Below are 23,587 nucleotides of genomic sequence, written 5' to 3' on the forward strand. Positions count from 1 at the left end.
TCTTAGGGAAAAAAATTGCGTGGATGTCACTGTGAATTTGTCATTTTCCTCACTGTAGTGCGATCTTGGAGTTGGTATATTTACTTAGGGGGGGGTGTGGGGGCGAAGCCCCACACTTTGTTATGTTTGAGCTGGTGTGTCTTGCCTGGTTGGCTTACCATCTGGCCATTTGCTTAACTTGTAGTTCGCTCTTTATGTGTCGCTGAAACGGCGTTCGGTGTTTAGCCATTTCGGTATCGTAATATAGACCTGTGCTGCATAATGTATCAGCAGGGTAGAGTGTTGCAGTGCTGACAAGCAGTATAACATCTGTATGTAGCTGGACTCTTGTAAGTTACCCCATTAGGGCCATGCCATCCACAGATGGTGAACTGCTTGTGCTGTTTGCGAATTGTGTATAGTCCTGGGATGGTTGATTTGCATGTATGGTTTGTGAAAGCCATGCATGTGTGTGTGTGTGTGTGTGTGTGTGTGTGTGTGTGTGTGTATCTATGTCTACTATATATATATATATATATATATATATATATATATATATATATATATATATATTTATATAGATACATATATATCTATACATCTATAACTATATATATATCTATGTATATAAAATATATATACATATAGATATATGTTTTTATATATATATTTTATATAGATACATATATATCTATACATCTATAGCTATATATATATCTATGTATATAAAATATATATACATATAGATATATGTTTTTATATATATATATATATATATATATATATATATATATATATTTGCGTATATATGCATATATATATATATATATATATATATATATGTATACATACACACACACACACACACACACATATGTGTCTATCTATATATATATATATATATATATATATAAAATGAGTTTCAGTCAAGTGAGTTTTCAGTGAAGTGAGCTTTCAGTGAAGTGTTCGTAGTAATTTCATTTTCAATCAAGTGAGTTTTCAATCAATCGTGGTAGACCCATATATATATATATATATATATATATATATATATATATATATATATATATATATATATATATATATATATATATATATATATATATATATATATATATATATATATATATATATATATATATATATATATATATATATATATATATATATATATATATATATATATATATATATACACACACACACACACACACATACATATAAGTGTGTCTATGTGTGTGTGTATATATATATATATATAGAGAGAGAGAGAGAGAGAGGATTGATTATCAGGATGTTCAACTGGAGGCTGTCATCAAAGCTACAGGAAACTTACAGTATTTCTTTAAAAAAGGTACATGGAGTGAAAGCATGCATAACTGTTTTCAGTAGTGTAAAAACTATAAGAGAACATGTAATATAAGTGTCAGAGAATAAATAGTGTGTATAAATAGCAGAGTGTATCACAAAACTACAATAAACCATATACTAAACTACAAGAGAATCAGACAACAGGACAAAGTAAAGCAGTGTAAATAATAGAGTATCCATAAGGTGATTGCCTTAATGTACGGAGACGTACAGGTATATAGAGACTTGTATGGAATGTGTGGTATGTGGCAGAGTAGAATGTAAAACATTAGATTTAAACACTATATATGATCTTAGTTGATGTTTAAATATGGAAAGAGAGAAAGAACTACTGAGACTAATACTTTTACAAGGGAGTTGTTCCAGAGGTTAGTATATAACTTTTAAATAGAATAGGAATTGCCAGACCTAGACATTTTTACTGTTGCAGTTAAAGAGGATCATAGGGAATGGGGGGGGGGCCTTGTTCAATGGGCTGCACAGTTATTTTAAATGAATTTATGTGTATATCAAAGATGTGCGGAAGTACCAAAAGCACATCATTCTCAGCCATTCACATTAGTACAATGTATCAAACTAAATAATTTTGCACTGTTAACATCTCCCTATCAAGGTACTTCTCTGTAAAGAATTTAAAGCCACTTTGCCATTCTGTTGTCATGCAGAGCCATCTGTTGATGATGTTAATGGGAGGTGTGGTGGGCAGTGGCTATGGGTTTTAGCACACAAACCAGTGCTGTCAACATTTATTTCATTTATTTGCAGCAGAACCAATTATATGAGTTTGAATCCCACTACTTTTACCCCTTAATAAGTGCAGTTAGCTTTAAGGGTGCACACTAAATGTGCACTGCTTCTGTAAGTAAATATCCGCACCTACCATAGCCAAATAAACTTTATACTGTACAGATATAGATCAGAGTAATAAATACTGACCCAAAACTTGTCAGTGTGGACATTTAGACTGTACATGCCTCATTGGGTGGGAGTGGAAAAATTTTACTCCAAGACCATATCATGCGTATTTCCCCCTTTGCTGGTTTAGACTGTCCTCTATGGATTCCTTTATACCCACATGTGTTACTGGGTACCTTCTTTTGTAGAGATGTGCCCTATTGACTGAACTGTCACTCTTTTATCGCTCACACTGTCATATGACTCTTTTGTATGCTGTCTCTGATATCATTATTGTAAGCTTTAGGGATATGTTTAAGCACTCTAAAAAATTTTTCACTTTTAAATAGAGCAATCCACATCATTCATTTTGATACAGCATGGATTGCCTTACGTATGCGTAGAGGTGTTAAAACATCACCTTTTGCTTTTGTTCAAATTTCTGTCACCTGTGTATCCTTTCAAGTATACAAATACACTTGTCAAAGTCATTCAGCTCTTTCTACTGATGAAACAGTTTGGTACTGACCTTGGCATCTAGAGTTTGGCTTCCCCCATTACTTCCATGCCTTTGATGTAGGGCCAGCTCCTCTCTGTCAGGCTAACACTTCTTGATCCTTTTCTCTTTCATGTGTCTCGGATAGTTTGTGTTTCATCTACAGCTACTGTCTGATTTTACTAGGTTCTAAGATCATCTGATAATGGACTGAGTTGCTTTGCTCATGCTGTTCACCTGCAGCTTTTAGCAAGCTGTTGCCATTTACAGGAGACTGTTACAGTTGCACACAAGGTTACTGTCATGTCTTCCTTGGACATACTGACATACCATATTTTTTGGGTTTTGTACCTTTTACTCAGCTGTGAAATTAACATTTTTCTATATTCCACAGAGCTCAGTTTTGCATGATTCCTAACTACATTGACTTAAAAAAATAAAGTAACTGGTCTGCAAGACAAACACCTGTATATTTACTTTGTGGCTGCAAGAGTATACACAGTTTTTCTTAGCCAAAACTGTTTTACAGGTCATACAGATCCAACTTAAAACAGCTTGCCACTGCCACCAATTAGTATGTGACAAGTAGTTGCTATAGGTTTTAACTGCCACACATTTGCCATTTGTAATTGAGTGTGATAGGACTGGCAATATTGATTTTGAGTCCCACAACTGTTAACATGCAAATGGACATTTGCCTTGAGGTTGTACTGTACATGTGCTCTACAACTCTGGGTAATAAATAAATAAGCCTAGGTTGGGGTTGGCCTAATGATAAGATGTCCTTCCATATCATTGTTGCAGTATTCCTAACATAAGGGATCTCCTGCGAAGGATAGCCCAGTGTTTGGCCAGTATACCAAAGCTTTCAGAATTTGTAGACGTACATCACATGTATGCTCCCACACAAGGGTTAGGGTATACAGACGTACATACTTTTTAACTTATTTGCCACCAGTCCGAACACCATCTTTGAATGTCAGTCTGAACGCTCTTTTTCTGTGCTGGTTACCAAGCCATGTTTCAGATAATTGCCCCGTTTGGGTTTCTTCTTATCTTCTTTTTTTTTTTTTTTTGTTAGTTTACATCTCATCCAGAAAGGGAAAATGTCAGTGTGGAATGCAGATTCCTTATAAAGGTCATCACTAGCAGTGTCTCTTCTTTGTGGGTGCTTATTACAATCATACACATTGTTCTGTCTGCCAAGTGTTTGTCCCTAAAACCCTACATAGTCTTCTCTCCTCCTTGTCTATTTACATGGAAAACTAGTATCTAAAGTTGTTGGTGCAAGGTGCTGTGGCAGAGTCTTCCTGACCTGAGGATCAGCTACCTGCCAAGAAAAAGGCCAAAAAACTCAGGTCTGATTCAGCTGCTGTCCAGCCTCCCCTGTATGTCCTTCTTGAGGTTGATGAAAGCCCAGAGGAGCATCTGATTGTTGCTTCAGACTCAGCTCCAGCGACCCTGCCTGAGGCTGGCACGAATCCACCTTCTTGCATGTCCTTCGAGGCTTTACAAATGTCTACTCCATAAGTTGATGGGGAACCTTAGCTGATTATATTTGAGGGACCAAGAGGGATTCTGCAGATTCTAGTTCCAGAGGAAATTCCTACTAAGCTGATAGAGTGTTGGCAGGAGTCTGTACTTCCTAGGGTTTTTCGTGCAGATATCCCTCAAAAGAAGAAACAAAAAGCATATTTCCCCTGCCATTACAGATCCCCAGTGTGACTGGCAGAATTTTACTCAGGGGGTTATTTATTTCTTTGATGGCCTTGAAGCCTACTCATGGAGTCTCTTTGCCTGCAAGAGGTCCAGGGAACAAGCTTCCTCTGTTGAGGATTTTGATTTTTGAGAAGAGTCTTTAGCATACTCTTCTCAGATCCCTTCTTCTTTGGATTATGGATCTGAGTAAGAGGATTCTATTAGTTCAGATTCTCCCTTAGAAGAACTTTCTCTTTTGGGGAAACTATTTTGCGTATCATGGAGTATTTCAAGTGCTATTGTTCTCAGGTTTCTGATGATCAGATGAACTGTTATGAACTCCTCACGATGGAGTATCTCAAACCCTGTGCAGTTCCACCATTCCTGGCTGCCCTTTTAGATGGCTTTTCAGCAGCATGTGTTGCCCCTGATTCTCAACCTGCAACTTCCAAGAAACCTGACAAAATTTGCACAGTGCCTGATGATTGTAAATTTCTGTATAAAAGTCCTTCTGACTCTTCTGTAGTGTCCCTCTCTTCTGACAAACCTTCTAAGTGTTTGCTTTCTACTAAACTACTTCCTTCAGACAAAGACAGTAGAGCCATGGAACATCTTGGCAAATAATGTTTATACTGCTGCCACCCTGGCTTTTAGGGCTATCAATTACCAGATTCATATGACTAAGTATGTTTTAGCCTTTCTTTCTCAAGTTTCACAGGTAATATCTAACCTTCCTGATTCTGAAGGGAAGGCCACAGCACTTTCTTTGTTGGGTTCTACCTTTCATGTGCCTCAACACTCTAAGTGTAGTTATGAATGATGCATTTCATTCTTCCTGTAGGGCTTTGGCTCTGTTCTGAGGCTTTACTCTTGGCTTCATTTTCAGCCTTTACCTGATGACATTAAAGCTAAATTCCTGTATGCTCCTCTTAATAAAAACCTTTTTGACTCTGCTGCTGCTGAACTTTTATTTTTATTTGGTTTTAAAACAGTAGATAAATCAGTTATAAAACAAACAAATAACTATTTACATATATCCATAGCTGAGTAGTGTGTCAAAGTTATACATATGAACAATTAATATTTTTCAAGAAACTTTAAGTTTAAGCCAAGATTTATATCAAGATGTAATATTAGAAGTCCTCATCTTTATAGTATGCAAGTCACTACTACAAACAATTTTTGGCATACTAATAACTTCAACACTAGGGTTAACTTTAATTTTCCAATTTTTAGTAATTACTTTTCTGGCTGTAGGAAGAATAAACCAAAGAAGAGCCACTTGAGTTTTGCAGTTCTCAGGAATAGGAGCATTAAAAAACTAAAGATTTAGAAATATTAGATCTATCTGACCATCAAGCTTGAATAAAGTTATTAATTTCTTAACAAAAAGGGAAGTTGACTTCCCAGTCATATACCATATGTGCTCAGCCAGCCATTATTTCAGAATCACGTCTCCAACATTTAATTCTATTTGACTTATACATAATTGTAATTTTGTTAGGAGTGACAAAAGCTCTGTGTAAGAATTTCCCAGTGAAAATTTTCCAGTACAATGAAGGTGTGGATTTGTCTGTAGATTTTAATATTTTCTTGTACTCTTCAGAGAGGTCTTAATTATTAATTCTTGAGGAATAGTTCCAATAGGAATTGTCTACATATGTGAAATCTAACTTAAGAATTGTATAAATCTGTGACAGATATGATTTTTCGTTGCATTATTACTGATATTTATTTAGAATTCCAATAATTTGGGGAGCAGTTCTTATCTAGGTTAAATATCTTATTTATCTCCGTCTTCGCAAACTGTCTAAATATTTATAAAATTAACCAATTCTGACAATCTTGATTGTATTTGGATCTTACATTTGTAACAGTATATATATCAGTACCATGTAAGAATTTATGCCAGTAAATTAATTTACTTTGTTGTTCAAATGCTAGCATTTTGTTGAAGTTATGAGTTACTAAGCAGTCATTTGAATATGTAATTGCAAGCATAGAAAATATTACGTCTTTAAAACAATGGTTGGAATGTGTGAACTTTTGGAAAGAAGAAATTATATTATTTGAATAGGGAATTTGAGAAGAGGGTGGAATTTCATTTACACAAAATTGTTTAATAACCAGATAAAACTATTAGGGACCATTTGTTTTTAAATGGCTGTAATATATTTATTATTATTAATAATATTTCATGATGTTTTTGTTTCCATTTTGAATCATAACATGAATCTACAACACTATAGGTTTTACAGTTCTTGAAGGAGCATACAGTTGAATATCCGGTTATCCTATTTCACCATTATCCCTAACCTTTTCTGTACCAATCAAAGAAAACTTGGTTTATTAGGATGCAAAAAAAAAATTAAGAAGAATATTATTTTTTTTCATCATTTTCTTTTGGTAGAGATAAAGATTGCAAGACAAACAATGTTATAGTGAGAATTACCATCTTAATAAGCATCAATCATTCTTCTGTGCTAAAGAAAAAAAATTTCATTTTTTCACTAGTCTAAATTTTATCAGCAACCTGTTGAATGTTTGCATAATTTCTTTACTATTAGATATAATGGTTATACAAAGGTATTTCATTTGATTGCTATTCCAATTGAAGTTAGAATATTTTTTATTAAATTTTTTTACATTTTTTATTAAGTAATATTTTGTTTTATTATGGTCTATATTTCCTATTGTTAGTAAAATATCATCAACAAAGAGTTGAATCTTTAGTTAGAAATCTTATTTTATTTTGATACCATTAATGTTGCTATTGCATCTAATACTATTAACAAAGGGTCCTATAGCTAATGTAAAAAGTAAAGGTGATAATGGACAGCCTTGTGTTGTGCCTTTTTGTAATTTAAAGGAATTCGAAAGAAAAAAATCTATTTTAACATAAGCACAAGAGTTATTAGCTCAGGTGAGAAAATTATGCACTTTAAATGTTTTAAACTGGTACAACCGATTAACTGAGTCAAAAGCCTTATCTAAATTGAGACCAATGATAGAACGTTCTTTTTTATTTTTGGTTGCATAGTCTATTAATGTATGTATTCTTACATTATTCTGTACTTGTCTATTTAAAATAAACCCAGTTTGATCATTGTTAATTAGCTTAGGTATAAGTAGATTAATTCTATTAGCTAAAATGAGCATGAACATCGTATAGTCCACATTTAAAAGCGACATGGGTCTGTATGATGAACAGTTTGTGGGATGCTATAAGAGAATATTTCCATGATGGGGGGACTTTGGAAGTTGTTTTTATTTCTCGGTACACCTTATCTAATATTTTTATCCACAATGAAACCAGTGAAAAATAAAGCAGGACTGCAATAAGATCCACACAACAAGTTTAATACAAATGACTTTAGTGCCTTGGCTACTCAGCCTTCTTGGAGTTGATAAAACACAAGTTCATACAATCTTAAATCATGCAAATAATGAATCAATTAATTCATTTAAAATTACATAATCAATTACAGAATAGTTTTCCAACTACACTCCCTATTTAATCCACCAGGTGTCAGAGTGTTAGACTTTAAAATAAAAGTAGTTTCTTTAAGTAACAACTTGTTTTTAAGAACAAGATCATTTTCAGCTACAATATGTGCCAAAATACAGCCTTTTAAATCAGAATAAACCCCTCCCTCCATGAACAGAGTTAAAATGTATTGCTACAGGATTTTCACATTTATTATTTCAAAATACCAAGTGCCTCACTCCTTTCGCCTTTTGCAGGATGAGAGGGGTTCACTTCTTTCCTTTTCTAGGCAGCCTGCTCATCAAAGCTTCATCCCCAGAGGTTCTGCTCCAGGACCTTCAGTTTAGTGTTTGCCTGTTACAAAGCCTGGGGTTTACCATAAACTATCAAAAATCAGTCCTGTTTCCCTGTCAGGATCATGTTTTCTTCAGTTGAACGTTCCAGACCATTTCCATGCTGGCATCCCTGCCTCCACCCAAGACCCCTTTTGATTGCCTTTTTCCAAACCCTTCTTGCTCTGGCTTCAGTCACAGCCATGGATTTTCTTTGGTTTCTAGGGTTTATGGCTTCCACCATTCCTCTACTGCCTCTGGCCAGGCTCCATATGAGAAAACTCCAGTGGTACCTCGTCATTGTTGCTTCAACACTGTCATCCACTGGATTTCCTAGTTCCATTCCTTCCTTTTCTCATATTTGAGCTTCAGTTGTGGATTCATCGGCTTTGTCTCAACCCAGGGCTTCCCCTTCCCACCTCCAGTCCCATCTATATAGCTCTTTTCATATGCTTTGGACAGTGCGTGGTGAGCTTCCTTTGGTTCTTTCAGGGTCCATTGTCTCTTGTTTCCCCATCAGAGAACAGAACACATCAACATCAAGGGGATGAGAGTTCTCCTTTTAGCTCTTCAGCATTTTCATGCCCTCTTTCTTTCAAGGCTCAGCAAAGTTTTCACAGACAATACCTCAGTGGTTGTGGTATGTAAATAAGCAAGGGGGGGTCATGGTCCCACCTTCTCTGCAGGCTTGCTCTTCAAGTATGAGATCTAACTATCCAATATCAAAAGACTCTTCAGGCTGTCTACATTCCTTCAGAGCAGAATATAGTGGTAGACTCTTTCAGCAGGTCCAGCATACAGGCTTATGAATGGATGCTTCACAGAGATGTGTTTCAGGTCATTGTCCATCGGTGGGTTATTCCTCAGATAGATCTTTTTGCTTCCCCTCTAAACAGACAGATTTCTTTTGTCTGTTCCAGAGTCCCAAGTCCTCTGGCTTGGGAGGTGGATGCCCTGTCTTTTCCTTGGAATGGGATGTTTCTGTACACCTTTCCTCCCCTTCCCCCTAATTCCAAGGGTTCTGCACAAGATCAAGCAACACTCCCCCAATTTTTTTCTAGTGACTGCTTTTTGGCTAAGACAGCATTGCTTCCCCCTTCTTTTTCACTTAGCCATGGGCAATCGCCACAAGTTAGCTCACTGGGTGGGTCTTCTCACGTAAGACAAGGGGCACTTATCCATCGTCACTTGCACTCTTCAACTGACGCTGTGGATGATAGGGTTTTGATCCCTTTTAGGCACCTCTTTTATGAAGACATGCTTCAGGCTCTGCTGAAGGCCAGGAAACCCACTCCCAAGAAATCATATTTGTCTAAATGGAAGAGGTTTTCTGTCTGGTGCCTCTCTCATAACCAGGATCCCTTTTCAGTAAGGATCACTCTGGTTATGTCTTGTCTCCATGCTGGGTTAACATATTTTTTAGTCAAAGCTCACCTGTCGTCTATTTCTGCTTGTCTGAACTTGACTCCTACTTGAGCCTCAATATTTGAGGTCATATAATTTCTTAAAAGTGTCTTTCATATCAGGCCACCCAGGAGGCCTATTCCACTTTCTTGGGATCTCAGTTTTGTTCTTGAAAAGTTGAGTTGGGCTCCTTTTGAGCCTGCAGCTTCAGCTTCTTTGCAACATTGTATTTGGAAGACTTATTCTTTTGGTCCTTACTTTCAGCTAAGAGAGTATCTGAACTTCAGACTCTTATGGCTGTTCCTCCTTTTTTAGTTTTTCACAGGAATTGGGTGTCTCTTCATACTAATCCTTATTTTATGCCCAAGATGGTTGGTTAATGAGTTGTCTCTTAGTCTCTTGTCTGCTAGTGAGAAGGTTTTTCACACCTTGGGTTTTACATAGGCAGCTCAAATATTATTTGGATAAGACTAAGGCTATTCACAAATCTGAGCAAGTTTTTTGTTTCCTTTTCATGTCAGGTCTTTAGGTTTGGCAGTTTCTAAACAAACCATCTCTTCCTGGATTTCAAAGGCCATTTCTTTTTGTTACTCCTTTCATGAAAAATGTCTTTCTACCTGTGTAAAGGCTCATTCTACCAGAGCTGTTGCTTCCTCTGGTGTCTTTTTCAAAGGAGTGGATGCCAATTCCATCCTTGAGGCTTCTATTTCTGTCGATACCTTCACTAAACATTACAAGTTGGATGTTGTTTCCAAGGCAAGAGCTGGCTTTGCCAGAGCTATCCTGTATGGGTTACTAGAGGGCTCTTCAATTCCTTCCTCCTCCTGGGATTTCCTCTTGAGCTTTTGTACTCTGTCTTAGATCAGGAATACTGCAACACTGATAGGGAAGGGCATAGTACAGTGGTGTAAAGTCTTACCATATCAATAGATGTCCTCTTCACTGTGGTAATATTCACTTCATCCTTCCTCCCCCTATTTACTTTGGCCTATTTCTCTTGCCTTCCTGCCCAGGGATCCTCCTTTTTCCTTTTTCTGGTTGCACATGTTCCTCCTGATCCCCAAGGACATTCTATTTCTCCTGGGACTTTTCATTTCTGAGGTCTGTGCATGTGTACTTAACCTTTATGCCCAACACCTTGTGCTGGGAGCATACATGTGATTTTTTGTTTGTCTTTCGGCTTTTCCCGGTTAGGGGTCGCCACAGCGGAACTCCGGTCCGCTAATGATTGGTAGTCGATTTTTATGTGCCGAGTTACCAGCCCTGACGCACAACCTTCAATGAAGGTGCGCCCATTCACGCATGTCTCCACGCAGATGAACTGCAGAATTGAACCGGACAGCGTCTTACTGTGAGGCGACAATGCTACTGCAGCACCACCACCGCGGATTTGTCTATAAATTCTAGAGACTTTTGTATACTGGCCTGAGATTGGGCTGTCCTTGGCAGGAGATCCTTTACATCATGAGTACTGCAACAGTGAAGAGAAGGACATCTTCTGTTATGGTAAGATTTTACACAACTGTACTGTCTTTACCTCACAAATACAATAAACAGGGTGGTTTGATTCTAACTGCAGTTTTTTGGCAAGGCTTATAATAGTCTGCAGACTGATATTCTAGTATTTACCTAGGAACACCTAAACCAATTTTGCACTGTACAGTTACAGATTAGAATTATGATCTTTCGCTTCCCAGAAGTTCACCTGCCTTAGACTAAGCCTAGTACCTTCCAGTGTGATATTTTCAACAGTTATTCAGACTTGACCAAAATTATTTTGCACATGCATTCATACAGTATTTTCTAGAATAAGATAGAGAAAGACAGAGAGAGAAAGAGAGAGAGAGAGACAGAGAGACACAGAGTAGTGGTAGCTATTCAGCATAAACACTGTTCTTTCCGGGCTTTAAGGTATACTGCCACTAACCAATTTACATTAATAAACCAAGAGTAGAAATTACTCTAACCCTGAAAATATGCCAACCTTTGATTATTTGAATGGTAACAATAGCTTAAGCAGTAACACTTCAACAAGTGGATACCTGCATTTAGTTCTACCAGAAAAATACATAATAACATAAACCAAAGTTATGCAAAGTTAAATATTAAAGTGCTGTACTTGAAATAAGTATTAAAACATTTTTATTTTGTCATTTTTCAAACAGTACAGAATTACTGTTACAATGAATTGAAAGTTAAACACTCAAATAAGAGAGAATGCTCAGAACAAAATATCTAAAATCTAAACTGGAAACTATATGGTTTTGGATTGAGATGCAGTGTGTCCTTATTGTTTCTGGCATTTAACTTCAGTAGAACTTTCAGAGACATTTCAGTCAGAATAAACAGATTTGGCTCATTCTATGGGGTATCTTCAGCCAGCAAAGCAGTAACTGTTTTAACTTATTAATCTCCTGCAGCTTTGTCAATTAATACTCAGTCATTCTAGTATATAAAGTCTCCAAACATGATTTCCTGTAGCTTTTGTTTAGATCTTTGAGGATGCTTTCTGGTTTTCAGTTACATTCCTCTTTTTGGACGGGGTTGGGGGGAGTACAAGAATATACTGTCCAAATAAGGCATCATTATGTGACCTAGCCAGTGTCTTCAGTCAGTAAACTTTGCAACAGTGCATGCATTTTTGAAAATGTTTCACTTTTACATTTAAATTGTGCCATATTTTCGTAGCAGCAAATGCAGTCATGTACAGTTTTGCATATTTTCATTTACATGCTGTGGCTTACTGAAACATCAAGTACTATACATCATCTTTTAAGTTTATAATTTAAACAATCCCCGGAATTCATGAAGCTTGCGCCATGCGCCGGAGAAGCGTTGACGATCTAGCTCCAAATATGGCCGCCGAGCGATTCAGGTAAGAGCTGTTTCCAGGTGCGCTACCAGCATACGGCAGAGCTGCACAGTTCCCGGCGCATGTATGCTAATTACCCCATGCGCAGCAGTGTAGCATGCAAATTAAGGTATAGAGCTATTCATGAAGTGGTGCAGATATAGCGTAAGCATGTAGAAATGTAAACCAAAATAAAAACGGTTTACATTTTGTCAAACATAAAATCGTAGCCATGAAAGCGGACCAAACGTATGTATTATAATGTTAATATATGCCAATGGCTAAATATATAGCCAATGGCATAAAACAACGTGCACAACATATAAAAAAATAACATTTAATGTCATGGCCATACCAACACAAAGTAAAACCACAGTGCATTGGTGCGCAAACGGGATCACAAGGAAAATATATTTAGATGTCATAAAACTGCAGTGTAACGCAATTCATGATATCCCCATAATAGTCAGTGGCACGCATGCTACACCACAACCATGGCGGAAGGGTTGCTAAGTGTCTGTGACAGTGTTCCGTGTGGTAACTAGGAATTAGCAGTCAGTGTCATGCAAATGAGTCAAGTAATACTGAATTTCAACTGCCCTACCGGCATAAGGATGTACCACACAGCGTAGCAGTACAACACCGAGGAGTGGCCTGGAGGTAAACATGACATCAAGAGAGGGGTGCGCCACCGTAGCTGTAAGCATATTGGATCATTGCTAATCCGTGTTGCTAAGCAAAGCCGCAGGATAGGGGTGTGGAAGTAGCCATAGTGTTGCTTAGCTGAGAGCACACAAGCTAACTGAAAGTTCATGTGAACGTGGATGAAAACACGCATGAAACCCGGTAAACGGCTGTGTGCGGCGCACACCACAGCTGAAACAGGAAGGACAATAAGGGAATGCTGCAACATGGTAATTGGAGTACAAATGAGTAATTAACACCTAGAAACTCACAGTGGGCCATAGACAACAGCTAACAAGGCTGCTAGCAGCTACCTGCAGAATAAGAAAGGGGAGGTGCCATACAGCAAAGAAAAGAGAACTGTCACAGCAGAACAAAGCAAACCTGCAGTAGATCAGCTACATAACACATTTCCCAACACAATCCTGGGTTGTTAAAATACAAAACAAGAAAGGCGGCAGCTGGATGCATGCCTGACAATGGGAGGGGAATCGGGTTGAAAATTGAAGTAAAGGGCAATAGATGAATCACGACGGACAAGTGTAAGTCAACACCAAAGGCCCCACAATAGCAGTACCTGCTGTAAAACCAATAATTAAGATACCCTGCAGATGGAGTAGCACGAACACACCCAATTACACCAGCATCATCCATTGCACAATAGTATAAGGTGTGAAAGCCCCACACACACACTTGTCTATTCCCAGACACTCAGCACCATTGGTGTATACAGTCGGGGAACTTTTAATATGTACATGTTAGGGGCTGCCATAGCTTTGATTCACCAGCATGTGTTGGAGACTGACGGTGGTGTGGAGGATGATGCTGACAACCATCTCCGGCACCGGAGGAGGAGAAGAGTGTTCAGACCCAGGGTAACCTAAGAGGGGCTACATGATCTGGAGATAGAGCTTTACAGGGTGAACAAGGACATCATACAGCAACGGATTGAGCTGTGCCGGCCACGCCTCAGAGCCAGAAGTAACAGAGGGGAACCCATCCCAGTGGGCACGAAGGTATGTGTAAGCTTGAGAATATTAGCCACAGGTACCTTCCAAAGGCCAACTGGGGATATCATGGGGATCTCACAGGCATCAGCATCCAGGGTACTCCACCAGTTCCTGGATGCCATGTTACCACATGCCAATGAGCACATATACTTCCCCCAAACGCAGGAGTAGTTGGCCAGCAATATGCTTCTCTTCCACCATGTGGCAGACTACCCAGAGGTACTGGGTGCAATAGACTGCATGCACATACACATCAAGTCACCACCCGGTGAGCAGGGTAGGCGCTACATAAACCGCAAGGGATTCCCCTCCATCAACGGCCAGGTTGTGTGCAATGCCCAGGGCATTATCATGGATGTGTGTGCTGGCAGCCCTGGAAGCTATCACAACTCCCACATCTGGCATGCCTCACAGCTGTGTCAGGTATTTGCCAGGGAGGACATCCCATATGGCCACCTGGTGGGGGATGCTGGCTATGCACTGGAACCATGGATGATAATTTCCATCAGAAATGCACACACAGACACGCATGAACGCCATAATGAGGCACACGCAGAAACCAGAATCATCATATAGCGCTTGTTTGAGATGCTGAAATCATGGTTCCGTTGCTTGGACATATCTGGTGGAGCCTTGCAGTACTCTCCAGGAACATGTGCCCACATCTTCTGTGTGTGCGTGTGTGTGTGTTCCATATTCTTGTTACTTTCGCGAGTTACTGTCAATGTCGATAATGTGGGGTATGGGAGTCTGGTCCCGGTACTGTGTGCGTCGGAACTCTGTGATTTTGGGATTCCGTAGGTCTCCCGTATACAGCGGTTGAAGTGTTCATATATGTGTATAACATGAACCATAGCAATCATACATTCCGCCACTACCAACCTTTATGAACAAAGGATATAGAGAGTATATGCCTATACACCATTACAAATATGTGCTATGGGCATGAGCCAATGATAGTTTTACCACCTGTCCCACTTTGCGAGGGACACTCCCTCTTTGGGCGGTTGTGTCCTGACCAAATATATTAAATGTGGCAAATGTCCTGTGATTGTAGGACATAATTATGTCTCATATGTACTGTAATAGTTGCATGCAATAGTTATTTCTGTATCTAAAATACCTACTTTACAGGAAGCAGGATAAGCAACTAAATTGCTACAAGAATAAGCTTATATTTAGGCAAGAAAGGAAAGTTCTATCCCTTGTACTGACCATGGGTTTGTGTCGGCCTGTAAAATCAGATGTGTGTCCCGAAAAGGTCCCACTATGGCCATATGAAAAGGTGGCAACCCTAGCCAAAGAGGGTCAGTCACCAACACAACTACGATGACTGCAAATACCTATGACAGAAATACACAGCTTTCATGTCGCAACACGTTATTGCATTCAGATGTATTACCAAAGAGATTCAAGGACTAACATCACCTGCATGCTATACAGGAACCACATAACAGTGCCTTAATGAATCAGCCTGCAATTACCATTGTATTTGTCCACAAAAGGATAGGTGTTCAAATAGGGAAGGAACCCTCACGCACATAGCAATTATGTATAAAAGCAGTTCCTACACACCTGCATCTGCTATGCACACCCACCATCACCCCCACACCCAAACATATTACAATACAAACTGTAATAACATCACAAATCATTCACTCACTGTACGACATCTGCAGAAGCCTTAACATACCTTGTCAGAGACACACTAACATGGCCCTATGTGAAATAGCTGCTGTTATACAATGGAACAGCTGCTGATATAACAGGGTTTGTTTGTACTAATCCCGTTTCAGAGGATTGTGCGTACACTGGGATGTGTTAGCAATTAGTGAGTAACAGCACAGTATGCTACACTTGTACACTAAATCAAGGATGTCTGGTGAGCACACTGTACACCACATAACAGTTCATGCATAGCCATACGGCCTTGAGCTGGCCAAACATCCTTGCCAGACTTAAACATCTGCAGAAGTATCAGGTACAAACAAACCCTGCATAAGTAGCAGTGTTCCGAAATATAACAGCTGTACTCACATGTAGAACTAAATTGTCTAGCCATTACACACAGTCCACGGGAGTCATGAAGCTAGTATATCTCTGTGTATCTCCATATAGCTGTTGAAATATATCACAAACAACACATCCAGACTGTCTTCGTCGAAAGTAAGGCAAATGGACAACGCCCAAAAGGAGTACTCAGTTATACACCACTGTTGCCATGGTATCGGCTAATGGAGTAGTTGCAGAGCTGATGTGTATCTAATTAACTACTTTAGAACAGCAATTGGTGGACAGGATACCACACGTTACCAATATGTAACTAGAAAAGGATGTGTTATCACACATTCAAACCATCCGTATATACCAGTGGAACGTTACAAAGAACGTTGAAACACAAACTGAAAAGGATTGAATCAACAGTTTAATGACACCTCGGGCTACTAATAAGGTATGTAGAACAGTCATTATGTCTGTGTATGTAGTACCTTTCTGTAGTATTTAAAGTGCATGCAATCTATATAGTGGAAACAGTTATCTTGTAGTGATATATTGTTGAGCATAGTAATGCTTGTAGTATTTGTGTGTACTGCTGTAGGTCACAAAGCAAACAACCACATACACCGCAAAGGGGTGCTATATAAGGGCTTTGAACAGAAATACTCCTCACCAGCCGATGTCAGTGGCAGGGCTGGTCCAACAAGTATGTGCTATAACAGGGGAATAGTATATGTTGATATATTGTAACTGTAGCCATATGTATGGGTATATTGCAGAGAATAACATGTGGAAGGTTGGGCCACTGTGCAATTATGATTTGCATTGTGGGATATTGTGCCAATAACTGTGTAATGTACAGTATTGTAGACAGATATGTATTACAAGCTACATAGCTTTACTGTAATGTTAGGCAAACATTAGTTATGTCTATTGGCATTTACAATACACAATAACGGGATACATATGTCTTTTAGTCACCCAGCAGTTTATCAGCATGATAGCAAAGTAAAATGAAAGAGCTATTTAACTATCCATGCACATGAGACATGTAATATGTGCAAAGGTAGGTACTAGGCTGTCTTACCAAGGGTATTTGTAAGCCTAGCTAGAGTGTGTTGGCTTTTGCCACCCTCATAGATTGGTTCCCTGTGCCTCTGAACGGCAGAGCCATTAGCTCCCTGTGCTTCTGTCCAGCAGAAGCACAGGGAGCTAATGGCTCCCTGTGCTTCTGTCCAGCAGAGCCACTGCAGTGATCCCATCCACACGTCAAGGTTTCCCTTGAAGAGTGCTAGTGAGGGGCCCTGCCTGATGTACATTGGAATCATGTTCCAAAGCATGGGGAGTGTCCGGGTCAGGAATCTATTTGTCCAGCACGTCCTACTCATTGTGGTTAGGTGTATATCCCTAGAGCATGTGGCTCTCAGGGGCCTCTGTGTAGGTGGAGCATATCCAGCAATACAGGGTTGGACATGGGCCTTGTATGTCAAGCAGAGATCACCTGTGAGTATGCGGTATGCAACTGAGTACAGCTGGAGTTTCTTAGGTTGGGCTGCATAGGTCATCTGTTTGAGATCAGTAATCCTCTCTGTGTGGTACTGGTGTGGTCTTCCAAGCTGTTGCAGTTGTCTTGTAAGTTATATCCCAAATGGGGTGTTGTATCCTTTAATGGGTCTAATATGTCATGAGTAGTCTCACAATGGCCTCCTCTGATCTGAATGCGAACCCATTAGAGATTAGGGGGGCCATGTAGAAGGATATTCTAACCACCCTGTCATTATGAGTATCGAAGGAGAGATTGCTATCTACTGGGGTTCCTGTATCCCTTATTACCTTTTCTGTATGTAGGGGACTAGCACCTATGTGGTAGTCCATGGGTAATTAGTTATATCCAAAGGGGATGACTATGCACTTTTAGGCATTCAGCTTGACGCCATGATATTAATACCAGGTATCCGTCTCAGTGCGACCCTTCCAGAGGGTGTCTGTAACAGCTGGGGAAACAATTATGTCCCCTAGTTTGCAGTCGTCTGCAAACCTTTTCAGCCAAAGCCCTCCTGTGCTTGTCTGTATGTCAGAGAAGTATATACCGAACATGAGGGGTCCTATGACTGAGCCCTGGGGGACGCCACTTGTAAGTGGTATACAGTTGGACCTAGGGTATGCAACTCCCACTGTGTGGGTTCTGTCCGTGAGCCACTTGGCAAACCATCACATGACATAGGGGGTTAATGTTCAGGCGGATGGGTATGTTGATAATACCAGAAGGAGGAATGGTGTTGAAAGCCTATGAGAGATCTAGGTAGGCTGTGTGGACCTCCTTACCCTCATCTAATGCTTTGGTAACTGTCTCTAAGAAGTCCACCAGGTTTAGGAGGCATGGTCCGCCCTTAACAATGTCAAACAGGGAGGGGTCAAAGGTTTGTAGGTCCCCAATGTCTCTGTGACTGTGATCCATGATGTGCACCATAGCCTTGCAGACCAGGCTAGTCAGGCCTATAGGGAAATAGGTCCCGTGGTCCATTGTGGCGCCACCTTTGTGGAGTGGGATAATTGTTGCTGTGCGCCATTCAGGGGGCACTATGCCCGATGGGAGGCCATTATTGAACATGGTGCATAGGTGGGGAGAGAGTACATTCTGAAGTTCGTGTAAAACACAGCCTGGGATGTTGTCCGGTCCCATGGATGCTGTGATATTGCCTTTAGAGTGTGCAGCTTTGAGAGGGATCTGCCAGGATGTTGCCAATATCATTTGTTTCTGTAATGTTCATGCCTTTGTGCTGTAACTCAGAGCAGATCTGGTTGTTGACATCGAGATATGTGACATAGCTATAGAATGCTTTGTGGTTGTTGTTGGTATTAGTTGCGTTTTAGTTTTCGTAGCTAGCTTTGGAGGATCTTATAAGGGATCTCACCTTCTTACTGATGCTGGCCAGGGAGCTCCTCCACGCATGGGATTGTACTCTCGTTTGCAACAGTGTCTTCCTCCTGTAGTACGTTTTGTTTATGGCAGGAGACCACCAGATTGGTTTCATTAATTAGGAGTATAGCGTCCTGGTTTTGTTTGGGATAGCAAAAGCCATGCACTCGTGTAAGTGCTTATAGAGTGCATTTGTGTAGGATTCAGCAGTTGAAACAGTACTGTCCATCTGCATGGGTGTCATGACGTCCACCATGTCTGTCTTAAGAAGCATGTAGTTGGCCTTGTAGACATATTATACTGTGGTTCCCTTAATGGGGGTTGGGGGCGGGATGTGGATATCAACAGTGTTCAGCACATGGTCTGATCGGACCAACGAGGAGTTGGCTTCACGTGTGGAACACCAGTCACTCATGTTGGTAATGCCTAGGTCTAGGATATTGTTGCCCCTGGTGGGTGTGTGGATATGTTGAGTGAGGGAATTGGTGTTTATGAATTCCAGAAACCATTGAGCTAATGTGTTGGTACATGAGTAGTTTTCCCAGTTAATGGTGGGGTAGATTCAGTGAGACTTATGTGATGAGTGTGGTGTTGTGCGAATGTGTACCTTCTCCACATGACAGTCAGGGTCAGGCTTGGTTGGAGAGACCTTTACCTCCAATTTGGCTAGATGAGTGCATCTCTCACAGGTTGTAGTGTTGGGTGGTAGGCGGAGAGGCTTGTCTTTGTACATGAGGCAATGTGTACATTGCCTCAAGACGTCCATATTCATCAGATAGACAGGTGAGAACACTGGCAGTTGACTCTTGGACATGCCTGAATATAGAACTACATTCACCTAGGTAAGTGAGGAAAGTGAGTACAAGAGCTAAATTACTCTAAGCAAGTGAGAAAAGTATGTACAAAACCTGTTCACCCTTACCTCTAGGTAATGAGGAAGATTGAGTGCTATAGTAATTATTAGCTTATGTAGTGCTTACAAGTCCTGAACAAGTGCTTAGCATGAATAAGCAATCCAGATAGGGTCTTGGATAACATAAACACACGGCCCCCTTCCCCCAACAGGTACACAAGCATATATCCATTTACACCACAGAGCCCCTGTACCCACAACTATGCAGGTACAAGCTGCACTCAGGCTGCATAGGACCTGTCCACATCACAGGTTGTTTCATACACATGGCAAAACAAGATGCTGCCCACGTACACATCATGTAAAACATAGCTCTGTGTCAGGTTGTGTACACACTGATTGGTGCACACCAACAGGTATCACAACCCACAATGGGGGAGACACCACTGATAATGGGAAGTACTTTACTACTACCCTGCTGAGTCTGGTCTAGAAGGCCATGAACCTTGATCAGTTAATTGATGTCAGCAGTACAAATGTAGATGACAGTATGGTTGATGTCACACTGCATATCATAACCTTGCCAGTTCATAGGGCATCATCACCCATACTGTGTACCACCTACAATCAGTATACTAGATGTACATTCCAATGTCACAGGAGTGTTTTGCAACAGGACTGCTGGCAGAACCAGCACTATTGAAGGTGTCTGAATAGTACATGATCATCACACCAGTGGCAGCTACAGTATGTCAGGGTTAATGAATTTTATTCCCACTCATTGTAGTCCATACCTCACAGACAAACAGAAGGCAGAACCAGCACTATTGAAGGTGTCTGAATAGTACATGATCATCACACCAGTGGCAGCTACAGTATGTCAGGGTTAATGAATTTTATTCCCACTCATTGTAGTCCATACCTCACAGACAAACAGAAGGCATCTGACTATTGAAGTATGTGAATGACTATGACCTAGGAGCAATAGCTGACTCAGGAGTGTTGTGGACAACATACAGAAGGGGCTTTGTGGGAGAGGTGTGTGTGACAAATGGCCCCAATCTGACAGCTACATATTACATTGTCACCCTTATGTTAACCCTGTACCCATGAACTACCACCTAGGCAGCGGTCAACATAATAGACACTTGTGTGTGAGGGATGCAACTGGACAGTTGTCTTTCCTGTGATAGCTATGTCACCACACCTGTCAGGTAGTCATATGTGGCAACCCTAATAATGATAGGGTGCCAATCATGAATATAGAGATCATTGTCCAGCCATACACAACACTCAAGTCAGTCAAGTCAGTAAACCACATATTTACTTTAAGGGGTATTAGCCATGTGTCAAAGCTGCACATCGCTCCCCTCTCAGATATGGTGTGATGACCGCATGGTATATGCATCATTAACCCTGTGGATCAGTAATGTGGCACTGCTCAACCTGGCCCCACAGACCCGCCTGTCAGCTACTGCCAGGTACCCTTTCATCCTAGATTCATACATGGCCCATGGTATATAGCCCACTTAGTTGACTTTGACTGTACATGCTATAGTTGATATCCATCACACATACATGTAAAACCTTATGTGAGCAAGTCTGCAGGGTCACAGGTCATGTCTGTTAAGTGAGTGTAAGTCCTTATGTGTGACATATACATGGCATCAAGGTTGACTGCATTAATGTGGACACATTCAGCCATGTGCTGATAGGTAGGAACACCAGTACAGGAAAACAGACATGCCCGCATCAAGACAGCAACCACATGGAGTATGAGAAATGTAATCAGGTGGCACACACACATATATGGTGATAATATCCACTCAACATTGAGTGTCACATGAGTGTGACACAAACACATCAGTGTCATGTAGGTTTGCAAATACAACTATTTAAACTTAATTAATGCGATACACATGTATGTTCAGCTATAGCTCTGTATGTCTCTGTGAGTTACTGTGACCTGTCTCCATTATTATGTCTTCCAGGTATACTGCGTGCAAGGCTTCCCCCTTTTACCCGATTGGAGGATGAGGCCCTCATCCCATACCTACTCGACAATCATGATATCCTGTTCATCCATGTGCCACAGGATGCACAGCAGCGGGATGCCCTGTGGATGGAACTTCGCAGGAGGGTTAATGATGTAGGTGGCCATAACTGCACATACCAGCAGGTGCGCAGGCACTGTACAAACCTCATTAGACAGGCGAAACAGCGTGTGAATGCAATCACCAGGGAACAAGGTGCAACAGGTGTTGGACCATCAACCCAGCCCCCACTCATACGTACCGAGGAGCTACTGGCCAACCTGGGGACACCTGCAGAACCACACCCACAAGCCTTAGCCGATATTGTGGAGGTGGGTGTCTCAACCACTGAGCCTGGAGTTGCGTGGTAAGTCAGTACTGCACCTATAACAACTATATTCCATATAGTTGCATGTGTCACTGTACAATATGTAATGTGACATCATATGCAAGACTTGTATACACACATGCTGCATACTATAATATGCTACTCTGTGTATGCACACGTGCATAAACCATAGTATAGTCTAATGTACTGGTGCATGTGTTATGCACATTGCACCCTGTAGCCATTATACAGTGGTGGATTATGCTCATACTGCTGTGTTACTCCTATTCAGGTACCTCTGGTGTTCCGCTGCGACAGCAGCCCGTTGCAGGTGAGAGTGTTATTATTTATCAGGAACTGTAATGCACAAATCTATCTGCCATGTGGCCATTTACAACATGTGCACATAATTAATGGTCCTGTCACAATATACAGGTTGGACCTGCAATGCATCACAATGCAGCACTTGCAAACTATGTGAATCATCTCACCGACATGAATCCTTGCAAACTGTCATTGCCAGATGTGTGGACAGCTGTGCATACAATGGTTGAGGTGCTGTTCACTTTAGGGACATACTACAGATCAGCTCTACACATGTAGTGAATACAAACAGTACTACACAGTGGGCTGGAGTATGGCCAATACACAGGATTCACTGGTGTGGATCATAGCCCTGCTATGAATGTCATACAGTGTGATGTGCTATCTTGACATGTCCATAACATCTAGTGGTCTGGCTGCAACACTGCCTCCCTAACCTGAAAACATATCCCACATACCACCCTTTATCTGCATAACCCTGTTGTCAGTGTAGCATATATGTCATATGGGACAACACAGACCTGTGAAATAGATGCCCATCACAATAATTTGGACAACACATGTACACACATGGCCATGGAGGATGGCCAGATACACGGAGCAACACACACAGTAGACATTTTGTGCTTGTGTGTACACCCTGTCATACAATGGCTACACATGGTTCAACCATGGCCTTTGTATAATGGTCATATTGTAGATGTGGAACACTAGACATCCTACAGGCCTGTGCACATCTTGTGTAGGCGTAACATCAATCCACCACATAAGATGTGTTGAACATCTTGAGAGTGTTGCGACATGACAGCAGTCACCTATACAGTATCCACATCAGCCCACAGATACAGTACATTCCCCTTGCTGGTGTTGGACATCAGTGTCATACTAGCTCCTCATGTGTGTGCGTGTGTGTGTGTGTGTGTGT

The 23,587-nt window shown here is 40.5% G+C and overlaps 1 protein-coding gene across 3 annotated transcripts in view; it reads left to right on the top strand.

The window, feature by feature from the left end:
* Positions 1 to 23,587, top strand: part of USP45 (ubiquitin specific peptidase 45) — a 2,611,314-nt gene that overhangs the window by 2,474,141 nt on the left and 113,586 nt on the right. The gene's annotated exons all lie outside the window — the stretch shown is intronic.

This window comes from Protopterus annectens, chromosome 1.part0 (assembly GCF_019279795.1).
Source record: "Protopterus annectens isolate FY-2018-M chromosome 1.part0, PAN1.0, whole genome shotgun sequence".
Classification (NCBI taxonomy): Eukaryota; Metazoa; Chordata; order Ceratodontiformes; family Protopteridae; genus Protopterus; species Protopterus annectens.